This window comes from Melanotaenia boesemani, chromosome 9 (assembly GCF_017639745.1).
Source record: "Melanotaenia boesemani isolate fMelBoe1 chromosome 9, fMelBoe1.pri, whole genome shotgun sequence".
In the NCBI taxonomy this organism is placed as follows: domain Eukaryota; kingdom Metazoa; phylum Chordata; class Actinopteri; order Atheriniformes; family Melanotaeniidae; genus Melanotaenia; species Melanotaenia boesemani.
The window spans coordinates 8,637,803-8,652,081 of record NC_055690.1 but is presented as its reverse complement, the minus strand read 5'-3'; the positions used below and the strand labels follow the sequence as shown (position 1 = coordinate 8,652,081).

At 44.1% G+C, this 14,279-nt stretch overlaps 1 pseudogene; it reads left to right on the top strand.

Moving 5' to 3' along the window:
• The first annotated feature begins 3,629 nt into the window (after nucleotides 1-3,629).
• LOC121646793 lies at nucleotides 3,630-3,806 on the top strand (annotated as a pseudogene).
• The last annotated feature ends 10,473 nt before the right edge of the window (nucleotides 3,807-14,279 follow it).

Genomic DNA, 14,279 nt, shown 5'->3' with positions numbered 1-14,279 from the left:
GGGGGGGGGGGGGCAGGACTGGTTCTCGGGGTGTGCGGCTGGGCGCTGGGGTGTGGGGCTGGCCTCTGGTGGTGGCCGTCTGGGCGGGCCGGGTCCCCCCGGGTGGCGTGCTGGCCCTCGGCCTGTGGGGGAGGGGGGTGTCCCTGCGCTCCTGGGCCCGGGCCCTCTGCCCCGTCTGTCCCGGGCGGCCGGTGCCCGGGGGGGTCGGGGACTGCTGGCCTCGGCCCGCCGGGGCCGGTGCCCTGTGTCCGCGGGGCGGCTCCTGCTGGGGTCTCCTGCTGCTGCCTTCCTGGGCGGGCGAGTGGTCGTCTCTGTGGACCGGTCGGGATCTGTTGCCTGTGGCCTGGGTCTCGGGACCGCTGGCCTGACTCTGGCCTCTGTTCAAGTGAGGTGGCATCTGCATGATCACTCTGCATGGTCACTCCTTCCTGAACGTCTCCACACAGTCTTTGCGTCGCCGTGTGGCCGAGTTCTCCAACACATCCACACAGGTTTCTCTGCGCGTGTTCTTGAATACAGCAGTTTCACTTATATCTATTATCATATTTTTTTTTCTTTTTTTTATTATTTCTGTTCTTATTATTATTATTACTCTTACTCTTATTATTATTATTGTTACTATTATCAACTAGTTGTGTAATGACCTACTGGCTAGGATGATCTTAGCTATATATGTTGTAAGTAGTATGGATTACATGGTCTTCTGTATGATGTTTCAAGTCCCCACCCGCACTCCCCACACCCTTTCTGTCCCTCTCTCTCCCCTCCCTCTTCTCTCTACTTTCTTTTCTCTCTCTCTCTCTCTGTCCCCTCCGGTCGAGTCCAGCATTAAGAGTCTGATTTAATAAAGTTTCTCATGTCACCAAGAGGGACTTTATACATGTAGTATAAATCCCTGCTTGATTGAGTAAAATTGCCCAGCACCAGACGGCAGCCAGACAATCATTCTGTTTGCAACGATGCTGGACAAGACAGGTTAAAAAAAAAAAAAAAAAAAAAAAAAAAAAAAGATAAAAGCAAAGGTAAAATCACTGCTTTTATTATTAAAACCTTTCCTTCTATCGTCAGTCCTCTCAGTCCCCAGTAGCCCAGTCTTTTCCTAACTCCCAGGAACTCCCACACCTTGGATTCTTTGGTCCCTTCTCAAGCCTTCTGCCAAGGGTTCTATACAGGCAACATACAGGAGGGCAGATAACGGACAACCCTGACGGACACCACAGTTTAAATCCACTGCTTTTGTAAGGAACCCGTTAACCACAAATCTACTGCTAATGTCCCGATAGAGCCGTCCCACCCAGTCCACAAATCTAGCTGGAAACCCCATCTTTTGCAGTACCTGGAATAGGTACTGGTGCGAGACCCGATCAAAAGCCTTCTCGAAGTCTAAATTTAGGACTACTAACCGAATGTTTCTGTCTCTCGCATAACAGATGGTATCTCGGATCAGTATGAGGCTGTCGGTGATCTTCCTCCCGGGAACGGCACAGGCTTGATCCGGGTGAATCACGTCTCTTAAAACCATGGTCATTCGTGCTGCTAAAAGCTTGCTAAAAAGTTTGCAGTCTACGTTTAAAAGTGTGATTGGTCTCCAATTTTTTAGGTCAGTCCTGTCTTTGTCTTTGTGAAGAAGCGTTACTATCCCTACTCTAAAACTGTCTAGAAGTCTGTTAAGAGTTTCAAATTCTTTAAAAACAACAAGCAAATCTGGTGCTAAAATGTCCCAAAAGGTCAAATAAAATTCCAAAGGGAGCCCATCCAGCCCAGGGGCCTTCCCTTTCTTAAACGTTGCTAAACATTTCCCGAGCTCAAAAGCTGTAAAATCCTGTTCCAAGACCGCAGTCTTTGTTATTGTCTTTTCTATGTATTCCAATACCTCATTTATTATTTCCTTGTGAACACATTTTTCTTTGTATAAGTTTCGGTAATATCTTTCAACAGTTTCCAGCAGTTCTTGTGTATTTTTTGCCCTTTCTCCATTTTCTTTCTTTAACTTTACAAAACCTCCATCCTTATTGATAATCCTTTTAAAGAAGTACCTGGTACATTTTTCACCTTCTTCGAGTTCACGCTCTCGGCTTCTTAGGATAATACCCTTGGCTCTTATTTCTGCTATGGTTTTCATTTCACGCTTTACATCTTTTATTTCTTCGTTGAAATCTATCCCTAGTTCCACTAGTTTAAAGTATCGTTGTAATCGTCTTTGCAGCCCCATCATGCAATTTTGTTCCTTCGCTTTCTTTTTTTTTTTTTACAAATTTTTTTTAAAAAAGTCTGGGTCCTTTTCTTCACCATCTCCCACCACTGTGCACGTGTGTTGTATAGATCCTGAAGGGTCTGCCAGTCCTGATACTGCTCCCTGTATTGGTCGACGATGGTTTGGTCCTCCAACAGGGAGCAGTTCAGTTTCCACAGACGACTTCCATAAGTCACACCCGAAGTTAGTGACAGCGTGCAGGATAGCATGAGGTGATCTGAGAAAAAGATAGGTGTTAATCTAGCATCACTTATCTGGCAGTCACGTGTAAAAAAGTAGTCTATACGAGAGGCTTTGGTGCCGTCACCACTGTACCAGGTGAAGCCCTCCTCTCTGGGATGCATTTTTCTAAAGCAGTCAGTCAATTTAAAGTCCTTACATATATTTTGTAATAAAACTGATGATTTGTCTACTTTCAAACCCTCCCCCGCTCCTCTTCTATCCTTATGACTTAGAATGCAGTTTAAATCCCCCCCGAAAACCAGTGGTGCCCTCCCCAGCATGTGGGGCTGCAGCTCCTCCAGAAGGTCATACCTGTCATTTTTGTCGTTAAAACCATAAATATTTAAGAGCTTAAAAGTCTGTCCCATAAAAGTCAAATACGCTAAAAGTGCCCGACCATCTCTCACCACAGTGCTTCCCTTCACCATTATCCTAGGGATTTTTAATAAAATGGCCACACCGTCGTTTTTATTCTCATTTGATCCGCTCCATATAGAGGGATATGGCCATTTCTGCTCCATCCTCTTATAATGTTTCTGGAAGGGTAAGCCACACTCTTGTAACAAAATCACGTGAGAGTTATAGGACTGTAGAAACGATAAGACCATTTGTGCTCTCAGTTCTGACTTTACACTCCTCACATTTAATGTTGAGAGGGTGAGAGTCATTAATGTAATATGGTAAGGGTATGCCATTTGGGGAGTTTTGTTTACAGAAAGAGACAGAAGCAACCATTCTACGTCGCCTGTGCCTCTTCGGACGAGGGAGTCGGAGCACCATGTGGAAGGGCGAGGCAGCAGCGGCCTGGCTCTCCGGGTGTGGTTGGAGGGAAGGAGCAGGAAGGGGGGGATCCCCCCTGAGTGTAAGACAGGAGACCTGAGAGACCAAATGTTTGGAGGGGTGGGGAGGCCCCGTTTGTAGGTACAAGGGCCCCCCCCCCCCCGAACTATGTTTTAAAAGTTTAAAGTAGCACTGTTCTTTTACCAGTTTTAACGTATGTGTACTGTATATTGCTTTTATCTGTATAGCTGTTTTTTAACCTTTTAAATAGGTTTTACAGATCAAGAATGGATTTTCCTAGTAATAGTCAGGCAATGCGTGAAATGGGTAAAATAACGTGTGAAGTAAATGTAAATGTTGAAACAATGTAAATAAAGCCTTACGAAAGAAAAAAATCTGTTCTTATCAGTTTAATATCTCATATGTCCTCCATGTGAGGGCTACGTATTAAATGGATTTTTAGGGAATGGGAGTCTGAAAAAGGAGCTCGCTCCGTTCACTCCATGCATCAACCTGGCGTTGCAGTGCTGCCAGGAGCGGTGCGCACTCTTCAAAATTGCTGTAGAATTGCAAACATGCTGCATGGAGGGGGAGACACACAGTCATTGGCTGTCCATGAACATGTCTGTGAAGTCTCAGCTGTTTTGGTCCAGAAATAAGTGAGTTATGAGCTCAAACGTGACGGCCGCCATCTTCAAACGGAGACATGTCCAGTTTAACGATGCTTTTCTGCTTGTCTGATCAACCCCAGACTCCTCACACTTGTTGTGCATGGTGCAAGGAACCACACGTTCAAGTTTCACTCTTCTAGCTTCACATTTGGAGAAGTTATGACTGTTTAAACATTCAGTGTACACGTCTAAGGCTTTAACATTGTAGCGTCAGGTCAAGTTTGTGGACAGCATCCATCAAGTGGTCATTTTTACAGATATCGAGATGAAATCGATATCACACACTCACTGGAGCTTCATGAGTCTAGATCTGGAGTTTCAGCTTTGTAGATCCAAGTATGACCGAGTTATGAGGCTCAATGATCAAGTATTAGACGTGGACACCTGTTTTCAGAATGCCATAACTGTACTGTACTTTGTCTGATTTTCGTCAAGCCTCTCACACATATAGAGGGGTTGACAATGGACAACTGGTACAAATCTGGGGAGCCTAGCATGAAGTATGGCTGGTTTATGACAGATTGAACCCAACTTTCCAAGTCTAAGATTTTATTATTGGATGTCAGGTAAGGTTTGTGGACAGCGGTTTAACTTGGTCATTTTTCAACAGATTGAGCCGAAACTGACAGGACACACTCTGTGGATGTTGAGGAAGACGTGTGAAAAGTTTCAGAAATTTCTGACCAACGGCCGGCGAGTTATGAGCGAGAGTTGTCTGATCGACCCGCGCAGCGCACTCTGGCCGGGATGGGAGTGCTCTGCCGCGGGGAGAAGGTGGAGGAACGCCTGGGTGAACTCGGTGGCGTTTAGAGGCCATAACTGGCTTATTGCTCCACGGATTGAGCTGGAACCCACAGGATCTACTCATGGGATGTTGGGGAACATGTGGGAAAAGTTTCATATACGTTGGACAAAGCATGACTGAGATATCACCAAGTTCTCTTTGTGCCCCAGGTACTCCACAGTGAACCACTTTGAAAAAATACACAAAGTCCCATTTGATCCCCTGGTACTCTAGAATGAAACATTAGAAATGATTAAAAGTGAGTGGAAAACTGCAATAAACACTGTTGTGTCCCTGGTACTCCAGAATGAAACACTTTGAACAGTAACAGAGTGTGAAAAAATGCACACAGTCCCGTTTGGGCCCCTGGTACTCTAGAACAAAATTCTAAAAATGAATAAAAGTGAGTGGAGGTTAGTGGAAACTTGAAATACTTTATTGTGTCCCTGGTACTCCAGCATGAAACATTTGAAAGAGGGTCAAGCATTTCACTACGTTCCGCTGGTACTCCAGAATGTTTTGGTCCAAGAATAAGGGAGTTATGAGCTCAAACGTGACGGCAGCCCTTTTGAAATGGTGACAAGTCCATCGTCACGACTTTGCATACACCGGCAGCACTTGCCCGTTCATTTCTGTCCACGAGGACTCAGCATTCCCTAACCCCCCGTATTAAGGAGCGCTGGCTGCATTGCCTGGTTGGGCGGATGTGCAAATTAGCCATTCCCAGTGGCAAAACAGGGCACCGACACAAGTGCGCTACGTGCCCACAAAAGGGAGTCTGGTGCCAGTCAGTGGAAGGTTATCGCTTCTCAGCCTTTTGGCTAAGACAGCGATCGCCTCCTTGGGTGGTGAAAAGTTTAGTCTTGTGGCTTATACCTTTTTTTTGCCAGTACTTGGGAGGATATCACTTGTGCTGGGGTTTTGTGTTCAGTCATTGCAGCTAGAACATAGCTGTGGGTGATTTAAAATATTGTTCCAGTTATCACTGTATTTCCTTTTTGTATTACTGTTTGTAAAACTGCTTGAACTGCCTTTTGTTTCTTAGGTAACAAAAGAAAGTCTGGTACAAGGTAAGTAATTTTTAAGGCTTTTTTTCAACTTAGATACCTTGAAACGCTGCTTTTCTAGTTTTATGTTTCTCTTCCTTTTGAGCCTGTGGTGCCTCCACCATGTCGGCAACCTTTACCGGCATGAGGAGGCACCACAGCGTGTGCTTCCTCTTTAGACAAGAGGGAGAAAATTACTTTGAGATGTCTAGACTAGACTTCTCTAGGAAACTGATTCAGAAATAATTAAAATTCTCCACAAGTGATTTGAATTGTATCCTCAGTTTACCAGGAAATAAGGGTTTTGATGTTAGTTTTGTTTCTGCTGCCTTGTTAACTGTTTTTTGGAACAGATTTGAAAATGTGAAAGCCCAATTCTCTGCCTTTGTCGTTGAGAAATTGACCGACAATAGCTACAAAGCTGTTATTGTCAGGATGTTCAATGAAACGGTAAATGCAGAGGACATATGTGTATGGTTGGGTAGATTTTGCACTGTTAAAGGCCAGGCTATTAAGGTAAGAGACGTGGATGGCATCTGGAATTGCGCCTGGAAGGTCCCCATTCAACAATGGCATGACCCCCAGGGATTCCAGGGCCTGAAACACTTGCCAAATATGATAGTGCTGGGTGAGAACAGAGGCTACATTCACTACCAGGGGCAGCCCAAGCTCTGCCGGAAGTGTGGCGAACATGGGCACCTGGTAGAGGCATGTGAATTAACGTTTTGTGGAAAGTGCAGAGAAGTGGGACATACCTTTGAGGAATGTACGAATGGCAGAGCTTGTAATCTCTGTGGAGACAGAAATCACCTCTTCAGAGATTGCCCTAAATCCTTTGCTAATAAACTGAAAATGGACAAAATGGTTAAAAGACAAAATGAAAGACAGCTGGAGCCCGTTAGACAGCTAATTGAAGAGCCTGGTTTAGAAATTTCAAATCTCCCGCCAACAGAGGGGATTGGAGAACAGTCTTCAGATGAGGTGGGAGAGGGGGAGGAGTCTGCAGATTCCTCATCCACAACCGATTCAAGTGAGGATGGGGAAAGGCAGCATGAGGGGGGAGCTGTGATGGAGAGTCAGATAAAAGAAACACAAGAGGATAGTGAAGGAGCTTACCTTCCTGATGGCCAGCAAAATAAGAGGCCGTAATCAGAGTTGTCTTCAGACTCTCCAATAGTGATAGAGAAGAGGGGGAGAACTGGCATCTCGACAGACAGCTCGTCTGAGGGAGATGCCAGAATCTTCCCCCCTGACTCACCAAATGAGGTCTCCTTCTTAACACTGGCCTTACAATCAACTCCGAAGGAAAATAAAATGAATTGGTCTTTACAACAGAGGCCCACTCCAAGAGTCCGAAAGGGGGGTGGAGCTGAACCCCTCCCCTCCCCACCTGCGGAAGTAAAGGAAGAGCTCCGCTCACATGAAATAACATAGGCCTTGCCTTTTATAAGTCTTATGTGAGATAAACAAAAAAAAAATGTTATACTTTTACTATACTACCATACTCATGACCCTCACCTTCTCATCACTAAATGTGAGGAGCGTGAGGTCGGAAATTAGAGCACAAACTGTTTTATCCTTTTTAAATTCCCAAAAATCAGACGTATTTCTATTACAAGAATGTGGCCTACCTTTTTATAGAAAATACACAAAATTGGAAAGAAAATGGCCGCACACGTCCCTGTGGAGCGGGTCAAATGAAAATAAAAATGATGGAGTGGTCATTTTAATAAAAAAACCCTCGGGTGCTGGTGAAGGGAAGCACTGTGGTGAGAGACAGAAGGGCACTTTTAGCACATCTGACCTTTTTGGGACAGGCTTTTAATCTTTTAAATGTTTATGGTTTTAGTGATAAAAAATGACAGATGCGACCTTCTAAAAGATCTGCAGCCCCACATGCTGGGGAGGGCACCACTGGTTTTAGGGGGGGATTTTAACTGTATTCTAAGTCATAAGGATAGAATAGGGGCGGGGGAGGAGTTTAAAGTAGACAAATCATCAGTTTTATTGCAAAATATATGTAAGGACCTCAAATTGACTGACTGTTTTAGAATAATGCATCCCAGAGAGGAGGGCTTCACCTGGTTCAGTGGTGACGGCACCAAAGCCTCTCGCATAGACTATTTTTTACACGCGATTGCCAGACAAGTGATGCTAGATTAACACCTATCTTTTTTTCAGATCACCTCATGCTATCTTGCACGCTGTCACTAACTTCGGGTGTGACCTTTGGAAGTGGTCTGTGGAAACTGAACTGCTCCCTGTTGGAGGACCAAACCATCGTCGACCAATACAGGGAGCAGTATCAGGACTGGCAGACCCTTCAGGATCTATACAACACACGTGCACAGTGGTGGGAGATGGTGAAGAAAAGGACCCAGACTTTTTTAAAAAAAATTAGTAAAAAAAAAAAAGAAAGCGAAGGAACAAAATTGCATGATGGGGCTGCAAAGGCGACTACAACGATACTTTAAACTAGTGGAACTAGGGATAGATTTCAATGAAGAAATAAAAGATGTAAAGCGTGAAATGAAAACCATAGCAGAAATAAGAGCCAGGGGTATTATCTTAAGGAGCCGAGAGCGAGAAATTGAAGAAGGTGAGAAATGCACCAGGTACTTCTTTAAAAGGATTATCAATAAGGATGGGGGTTTTGTAGAGTTAAAGAAAGAAGATGGAGAAAGTGCAAAAAATACACAAGAACTGCTGGAAACTGTTGAAAGATATTACTGTAACTTATATAAAGAAAAATGTGTTCATAAGGAAATAATAAATGAGGTACTGGAATACATAGAAAAGAAAATAACAAAGACTGCGGTCTTGGAACAGGATTTTACAGCTTTTGAGCTCGGGAAATGTTTAGCAACGTTTAAGAAAGGGAAGGCCCCTGGGCTCGATGGGCTCCCTTTGGAATTTTATTTGACCTTTTGGGACATTTTAGCACCAGATTTGCTTGTTGTTTTTAAAGAATTAGAAACTGTTAACCGACTTCCGGACAGTTTTAGAGTAGGGATAGTAACGCTTCTTCACAAAGACAAGGACAGAACTGACTTAAAAAACTGGAGACCAATCACACTTTTAAACGTAGACTGCAAACTTTTTAGCAAGCTTTTAGCAGCACGAATGACCATGGTTTTAAGAGACGTGATTCACCCGGATCAAGCCTGTGCCGTTCCCGGGAGGAAGATCACCGACAGCCTCATACTGATCCAAGATACCATCTGTTATGCGAGAGACAGAAACATTCGGTTAGTAGTCCTAAATTTAGACTTCGAGAAGGCTTTTGATCGGGTCTCGCACCAGTACCTATTCCAGGTACTGCAAAAGATGGGGTTTCCGGCTAGATTTGTGGACTGGGTGGGACTGCTCTATCGGGACATTAGCAGTAGATTTGTGGTTAACAGGTTCCTTACAAAAGCAGTGGATTTAAACTGCGGTGTCCGTCAGGGTTGTCTGTTATCTGCCCTCCTGTATGTTGCCTGTATAGAACCCTTGGCAGAAGGCTTGAGAAGGGACCAAAGAATCCAAGGTGTGGGAGTCCCTGGGAGTGGAGGAATGACAAATAAGGTAATATTATAGATGGACGATGTAAATATACTATGTACCAATATCTCATCAATAAATAGGACTTTAGACGTAACGGACTGGTTTGGGCAAGCTTCAGGCTCAAAACTCAACAGGGAAAAAACCTGTGTGCAGTTTTACGGACCATGGCAACCGACAGAGACCCAGGGACTCCCACTGACAGTGACCCAGGCAGAACAAAAAATACTTGGCATTAAGTTTGACAAAGAGGGGGGTAGGGAGACAAACTGGACGGAAGTATTAGGGAAAGTTAAGAAAAGACTGGGCTACTGGGGACTTAGAGGACTGACGATAGAAGGAAAGGTTTTAATCATAAAAGCAGTGATTTTACCTTTGCTTTTATCGATCAGTGCTGTTTTTATGCCAGCGAGGAGAGTGTTTTTAGAACTGGATCGAGCTATTTTTCACTTCCTGTGGGGCTCAAAGTGTGAGAAATTAAAGAGGGAGGAAATGAAAAAGCCAAAAGAAAAGGGAGGTAAAGGAGTCCCAGACCTGAAATTGTTTCTTGGGTGTAGATATGTTGCACTTCACCTTAGTCAAGCCACGGATCCCTCCAGAAACCCCAAGTCGGCAGCGATGACAAGGTTCTGGATGGGATCCTACTTAAGAAGGCTCAAAATAATACCGGTGAATCTCAAAGTACCGGTGTCTTTTAACTTACCATCCATGTATGCTTTTATACAAAAGTTTTTAAAGGATTTTACATTGGAGGGGGAGGATGTGCATGTTCTTACTAATCATCGTGCTATGGTTTCTTGTGTGCAGGAGCGGGAACCGGTGTGTCTAGTGCGCGGTCTCACCCTTGGTGAGCCTTCTACGTTTGGCGCAACGTGGGCCACCCCGCCCTTCCAAACAGACTCCGGGACCTGTCGTGGATGGTGGCTCATGGGATCCTCCCGGTCAGGGCCGTCATGCACTCCCGGGGCATGTCAGCGACCGCGACCTGTCCCCGACCTGGTTGTGGCGCGCCGGAGTCGGTGAGACATTTGCTCTGGGAGTGCATTGCTGCCGTAGACCTGTGGGCAACAGCCGGCTCCCTGCAATTCCCGAACTTACCAGCAAGGGAGGTCCTCTTAGTACAGTGGGTGCTGTACGGGGTGGGCCACCAAGGAAATGTTAGCAAAGAGGAGTATGCTAAACAGTGGCTTACTCTCACTGCCATAAAAGACGCCATTTGGACCTCCAGGAACTTGCTGGTAAGGAGGCACAGGCAGATTCCCCCAGCGGTTGTGATCCGGATGGCAGCAGAGATGATAAAGGAAAGTACATCTGCAGGCAGCAGGCCTAGGACACAGCCGCAAAGAAGCATTGCCTGTGCCTCTTCGGATGAGGGAGTCGGAGCACCATGTGGAAGGTTGAGGCAGCAGCGGCCTGGCTCTCCGGGTGTGGATGGAGGGAAGGAGCAGGAAGGGGGGGACCCTCCCTGAGTGCAAGACAGGAGGCCCGAGAGACCAAATGTTTGGAGGGGTGGGGAGGCCCCATTTATAAGTACAAGGGCCCCCCCGCTCCTGCAGATAAGAGGGATGGAGAACCTGATTTCTGGGGGCTGCACCCCTCCCCTTCTTTTTTATCTTTTTTATCCTTTGAAACTATGTTTTAAAAGTTTAAAGTAGCACTGTTCTTTTACCAGTTTTAACGTATGTGTACTGTATATTGCTTTTATCTGTTTATCTGCTTTTATCTAACTGTTTTTTAACCTTTTAAAATAGGTTTTACAGATCAAGAAAGGATCTTTCTAGTAATGTATACAGGCAATGCGTGAAATGGGTAAAATAATGTGTGAAGTAAATGTAAATGTTGAAACAATGTGTAAATAAAGCCTTACGTAAGAAAAAATCTGTTCTTATACTTACCTGGCAGGGGAGACACCATGATCACGCAAGTGGTTGTTTGGGTTTTTTCTGCCTAGAGAGTACGCATCGGCTGCAACGAGATGGCCTTTAACTTCACTGGTTCCAGGCGGAACGCAGTGCGCTTTGATCTGCAAGGAGATATTGAAATGGACCGTTTACAATTCAGCAGAAATGTTATACAAAACGGACTGGGATTTACACCAATACAACTGGACTTCATTTTTGCCTTTCCTGGAAAGAAATCCTTTGAGGTGATCTTCTCTTCACGTCACCTATTTGAAAGATGCATTCAAGCATTCAACGCTCAAAAGGACTCCAAACCATATCTAAAGAACATGACGATGACCCCGCTTTCGGAAAGAGAACCAAAATCTGTCACCGTGATTATGTTCTCGGAACAGGTACGCATGGAGGACATTCACACCTGGCTGTCATTAAGGTGTAAAGTTCTAAAGGGCATGGAATTAAGAGACCAAGATGGAATTAAAACTGGCGGAAGACGCTTTTTTTGTCCAATTACAAGTAGATGGAACAACTGGCAACGTTAATCATTTGCCCCAAACAATACAACTTGGGGCAATAAGAGGCTATGTTTTTTACCAAGGCCAGCCAAAGACTTGTAGAAAGTGTGGCTCTATATCTCACCTGGCATCAAATTGCACTTTGACCTACTGCAGAAATTGTGGCAGTACAGAACATGCCACAAAAGACTGTATTTTACCCAAAAAGTGTAACCTATGTAATTTGGACACACACTCTTTTCGGAACTGCCCCAAATCATATGCCAATAAAGCAAGGGAACAGATTGATGAGGATGAGGGACAAAAGGTGAGCGACGGACAAAATCCACTCCTGCACGAGATTAGTGGAGACGAGGACAACCTGCAATTGATGTCCACTAACGAGCTTCCAACCACAAGCCAGCAGGAGAATGACACGGAAGGAGCGAGGCACTTCCCGGATACTACAAAGATACCACAGCCCGTAACGACAACGGACCAGGAGGTAAAGGATCTTCTGCAAGCAGGAGAAGGACCGTCCACCGTCCCCCCCCTCCGCCGGACCTCCCCCCCCCCCCCCCTCCTGAACTCAACTCCCAGGACCAGGCAACATCAGAAGCAATGGAAACAAAACCCCAAGATTATCAAATTAGAGGGAATTTACTCCCCCAACAACTTTGAAGGAATGTAGAGACTTGTTGGACTTAATGATAACGGACCTCGTGCTTGATGACCAGACCCCTGCGGATTTGCCAATTCCCCGTACCCTCCTTACTGACCCGAATAGAAAGAACGAAGAGGGAAAACCAAAGTCTTCTTTGCCGTTCATTCGTTCCCCACCAAAGGAGCAACGGAGACGGCTGCGTCCCGCATCTTCGGGTTCCCCCGGTGAGGATTTGGACATACAAGGTAACTGGCCTCCCCCATCCGAATCCACCCCATACTTAGACCCAGAAAACATAATGGTATTCTCAGAAATGACAATGATGAAAAGTAGTGAAGCCGCAACTAGCGACTCACAAATGGACAGTGTGGACTTCTGGAAAACACAAAAAAAGAAAAAGAAAAAAGCTAAATATCCTTAAAATTGTATGATGTATGAGTTTTTCCTTTCTGATATATTACCAATTAGCCTCTATTGGTTGTCAAAAAAAATACTAAATAATAAATATGCAACAACCCCTCCCTAATAACCAGAATACGCTAAAAATAGTGTCGATTAATATAAGAGGTATAAATTATCCTATAAAGTGCCAATCAATTCTCTCAACTCTGCATGCAGAAGGAGGAGACCTTTTTTTGTTACAAGAATGTCATTTAGCCTTCAAGAACAGTTATATTAATTATCAAGACAGATGGCCTTATGGCCAATCCTTTTGGTCGGGTGATAATAAAAACAAAGCTTCAAGAGTAGCCATCCTTATGAATAATACTTTTTTGTCTGTTAAAAAAACTCAGATAACAATGGATGGTAGAATGATGTTGGTAGATCTGGAAAAAAATGGTTTTCCCTTTAGAATTATTAACGTGTACGGGCCTAATGACCTGCAGGAACGGATAACCTTGCTTCAAATGCTTCAGTCTTATATTTGCTGTGGAAAGGAAGTCATTATAGGGGGTGATTTTAACTGCAGAATGGAGAAGAAGGATAGAACAACAGGTACATCCATAGCATCCCGACTGGACGCAAGTTCATATACTTTGAAAAACTTAATGTCCAACTGTAATTTAAAAAGATGTCTTTAAAGACTTGTACCCTGATAATTTGATTCATACCTGGTCAAACGGGAGGGCTTTTTCACTCATAGACTACATTTTCATAACCAAAGGAATATTACCAATCGAGGCCAAAAATGAGGTAGCACCATTTTCAGATCACAACAAACTAACAGCTACCCTTTCCTTACCAGGAACTTTTGGAGCTGAGAAAAGGCCCTTGGAAGCTAAATACTAGTCTTCTCAAGAATAAGTTCATTGTGACAAAATATAAAGGAAAATTGCAACAATGGCTTTCCCTACTTTTTCTATATGATTCAGTGGGTGAATGGTGGGAAGACTTAAAACACAGAACTAAAACCTTTTTTTAAAAAGAAGGAGCAAAAATTGTACAAAAAAAGAAGGAATGGATAAATAGAAAACAGGCAAAACTACAAAGAAATTATGAACTTCTGCAACAAGGTTACCCGATAGCAGAAGAGATCTCTAGACAAAAAACTGAAATAATGGCAGCTCTAAACGAGCAAAGTAAAGGGTTTCTGATAAGAAGCAGAGAAAAATATATAGAAGAAAATGAAAAGTGCACAAATTATTTTTTCAGGAAAGTACTCCACCCAAAAAATTCTATTCAGTCATTAATAGACGAAACTGGGAACACCCTTTCGGAACCCAGGGATATATTAAGGGTGACTCGTGCTTTTTACTCCCAATTATATGGGGAAAAACATGTAGACAAACAGGAAATTAACTTTTTCCTTTCTAAGGTAAAAACTAAATTAGGAAAAATAGAGAAAGAATCTTTGGAAGCAGACTTAACAATAACAGAGTTGACAAAAGCCTTATTTAGCATGGAAAACAATAAAACCCC